At 53.8% G+C, this 3,889-nt stretch overlaps 1 non-coding gene across 1 annotated transcript; it reads left to right on the top strand.

Annotated features, from left to right (window-relative positions):
• The first annotated feature begins 1,466 nt into the window (after positions 1 to 1,466).
• Positions 1,467 to 1,630, top strand: LOC115065404. Its single transcript, XR_003845196.1, has one exon. It is a non-coding gene; the product is annotated as a U1 spliceosomal RNA (small nuclear RNA).
• Positions 1,631 to 3,889: the final 2,259 nt, after the last annotated feature.

Here is a 3,889-nt window from a genome sequence, read left to right as displayed (position 1 = left end):
GCCAGCCCAGGCCTTGAGCACCGGCGGGTGCGGGGGGGGGGTGCGGGGGGAGGCAGTCTTTCGGTACTAGTCTGAGCTAGCCTTGGTGTGATGGTTAATACTATTAAGTGCTGATCAGGTTAGCGAAGGAAGCACTCTAGACGTGTTCACGAGGGTGTTTCCACAGAGGACTAAGGGGGAGCCAGTCCCTGATTGACAGTGCCAGTCCAGTCTGGGAGCCAGAGGGAAAGGGGGCGTGGCAAAGAGAAAAGCTCACAGCATTGACTCCTCCCCTCCACTCCCTTCTCCTCCTTTCTTCCTTTCCCCTCCCCTCCTACTTCTGGCCTCTATGACATGAGCCCCTCCCACTCCTGATGAGATGAACTGAAACTCTGGAAACCCAGAATAAACCTCTCTTAACGTTTCTGTCAGCGTTTGCGTACGGAGATGGGGCTACGTTTGCGGCGACACAGAGGCTGTCTGGAGGCTTTTTAAGGCTCACTCTGCCTCACCACTGCACTTCCTTCCAGGCTGCTGCATCAGGAGTCAGGGGTCCTGGCACCAGTGGTTTAAAGCTCCCCTGGGAACTCCAACATGCCCCAGAATCCCAAGGTGCACAGTGTGGAGCCTGGAAGTTCTGAGGGGAAGATACTCTGGCTGGGAAGGAAGGAGTCTTAACTGAGAAAATGGTTCCATAAGCCTGGGATACAGGTAGTCTTGTGTAGAAGGGCAGCCTGTTGTGGGTGTTGCTGTCTCTTGGTTGGTGGTAAGAAAGCAGGCTGAGCAAGCCAGGGGAAGCAAGCCAGTAAGCAGCTCCCTCCATGGCCCCTGCATCAGCCCCTGCTTCCAGGTTCCTGCCCTGATTGAGTTCCTGTCCTGACTCCCTTTGATGATAGACAGTGATGTGGAAGTGTAAGCCAAATAAACCCTTTCCTCTCCAACTTGCTTTTGGTCACCGTGTCCCATCCCTGTAACAGTGACCCTGACTGAGACAGTTGCTTAGGACACTAGCAATGCAGATGGCCCAAGGTGCCAGCAGGCAGAGGACCCGTGGCTGTGTGCCTCCAAGACTCTTCCTCCAGGCTCTTGGCTGCCAGGCTGAAGTGGCCAGGCACAGGGGATCCCTGGAGTTTTGGGATATAAGCTGTGCCTTTGCCTGGAGGAGCCACGTGAGCTGCCGCCCTTCTCCTCTGCTGGCCCTGGCTCCACAGCTGCTGGTGACATTTCTTTCTAAGCCATTTCCTGTCACCATGCCTACAGATGGGGATACACGAGACCTCAAAAACCCAGGACAGCAGTGCGACAGAGGCCAGCTGTATATTTAACTCCTTCCATGGGCAAAGTGGGAGGCAGAAGAGTAGGGGACGGGGCAGGAAGGCCACTCCAGCTGCAGACAGGCCAGCTGGGAATGTGGTGACTCAGCAAGGTGGAGACAGACCCTCCCCCATGAACGCTGGTAGATGCTTCATAGTAGAAGATAGTATTTCATATTTACCTGGCAGGGGAAATACCATGATCACGAAGGTGGTTTTCCCAGGGCGAGGCTTATCCACCGCACTCCGGATGTGCTGACCCCTGCAATTTCCCCAAATGTGGGAAACTCGACTACATAATTTGTGGTAGTGGGGGAGTGCGTTTGTGCTCTCCTCTGGTTTAAAAAAAAAGAAAAGTATTTCCCACTACAGAGACTGAGGGAGGCGGCATGGATCCTGGAGCCTTACCTCACGATACGGCTCGCTCACTCTCCAGGTACGCAGAAAGCTTCACAAAGAGGTTACCAACCCAGTCACCTCCAGGACTCCAAAGAACCAAGCGTGTGGCTAAGCAGTAGGGTTTGATTTTATTTCTCCGTCACCACGAGGGCTGTGATGGTTTGTACATGCTTGTCCCAGGGTGTGGCACTATTAGGAAGTGTGGCCTTGTTGGAGTAGGTGGATCATTGTGGGTGTGGGCTTTAAAATCCTCCTCCTAACTTCTTGGAAATCAATATTCTGCTGGCAGCCTTCAGATGAAGATGTAGAACTCTCAGCTCCTCCTGCACCATGCCAGCCTGGATGCTGCCATGTTCCCGCCTTGATGATAAAGGACTGAACCTCAGAACCTGTAAGCCAGCCCCAATTAAATGTTGTCCTTTATAAGAGTTGCCTTGGTCATGGCAACCCTAAGACAAGCCCAGGCTGGTCCCTTCCTGCACTATCAGATTTGTTTGTCCTGGAGGGACTACATGGGGGGGGGGCAGTACTGTAGGACCATCTCAGTTCCTGGATGGTGAGAGTCCTGTTTTGGGGCCTCCCCCCAAATACCAGGCCAGCTGGGGTCTGAACCCGGGATTCCAACTGGGGGCAGGTGGACGCTGAGGCAGTTTGACCACCAGCAGTTCTCACACCCATCAAATGGGTGTGACAGTCCTGCTTAGCAGGGGTTTGTGAGCTAACAGGCGAGGACTGGCTTTGTGAGGTCTGTTGTGGGACACATAAACTCTGGGGTTTATACACAGGCGCTGGCCCACTGGCTCAGAGGAGCCATTGAAGCTGTGTGCACAGCCCCTGGCCCCCTGTGGAATTGGACACTGTGAAATTAATTGCCCGTGGAAGCTCCGCGTGCTGTACAGAGGAATGGGGGAGCCTAGCCTTTGCCTTTTATGGCAGCCTGGGACCCCAGAACACTCCAAACCATCAAGCTCATGAAGCTTTTTATAGCCCTTCAGAAGTTTATGTCTCTGTAGATCCGCATATCACAGGTATTCAACTAGGGAGGGAGGCCCATTAAATCAGCAGCTAATGCAGGGGCTAATTAAATGCTCTTGCCTCTGCTGCCATCTGCAGAGGATGAAGTGCAGTCGAAAAGTTCTGTGGGTTTTATGAGGTCCCCCCCCCCCCCGGTGGGGCAGGGATCTCTGACTCAAGCCCCCAGGACGCTCCGCTCCGTCCTTAACTGATCGCCATTTAGAGACACAAGCTGTGGGGATTATTACAGAATGACTTCAGTTAATTAGAGAGGGGGGGCTTTGAAGTAATTTACTAAGGCTTGTGCGTTTCGCCCCTGAGGGGCCTCCAAGGATGAGCTGAGAGCTGTGGGGCTGGGGAGAGCTGAGGGGCTGGGGAGAGCTGAGGGGCTGGGGAGAGCTGAGGGGCTGGGGNGGGGCTGGGGAGAGCTGAGGGGCTGGGGAGAGCTGAGGGGCTGGGGAGAGCTGTGGGGCTGGGGAGAGCTGTGGGGCTGGGTGGTTCTCCGTCTCTGACTGCAGCAGGCGACGCCAGGAGAAGAGTTGACTTTGATTTTTCTCTGTCGTCAGAGTGTCCCTCAGCAATTCGGGGTGAACTTCGCCTCAGATGAACGGATCCTTTAATTTCTCCGAAGTAGCCCACTTCTGTGGTCCACGTGAGCTGCCGAATGAGCCATTGTATTTGAATGTCTCTTCTTCTCACAGGGAAGTCTAAGCTTTCATTGATTTTCATGTTCTGATCAGCTCCAGGATGGGGAGATGAGAGCTGATGGTTGAAAACGCAGTGGTTTGAGCTGCGTGTGATGGCATGTGCCTGTCCTGCAGCACTTGGGAGGCAGCAGCAGGAGATTCCGGAGTTCAAGGCTTGTCGTTTCCTGCTCTTCTAGAGGACCGGACATCACCGATGTGAGAAAGCTCACGGTTTCCTGTAACTCCAGCCACAGTGGGTCTGATGCCCTCTTCTGGTCTCCTCAGGCAACTTTACATAGGTGACATACACACACATATAAATGAGAATAATAAAAACAAATCTTTAGGGCTGGTGAGATGGCTCAGTGGGTAAGAGCACCCAACTGCTCTTCCGAAGGTCCGGAGTTCAAATCCCAGCAACCACATGGTGGCTCACAACCATCCGTAACAAGATCTGACAGCCCTCTTCTGGAGTGTCTGAAGACAGCTACAGTGTAC

This window comes from Mus pahari, chromosome 14 (assembly GCF_900095145.1).
Source record: "Mus pahari chromosome 14, PAHARI_EIJ_v1.1, whole genome shotgun sequence".
Taxonomy (NCBI): domain Eukaryota; kingdom Metazoa; phylum Chordata; class Mammalia; order Rodentia; family Muridae; genus Mus; species Mus pahari.
The sequence above is the reverse complement of the archived record's forward strand: the minus strand, read 5'-3'. Positions and strand labels throughout refer to the sequence as shown.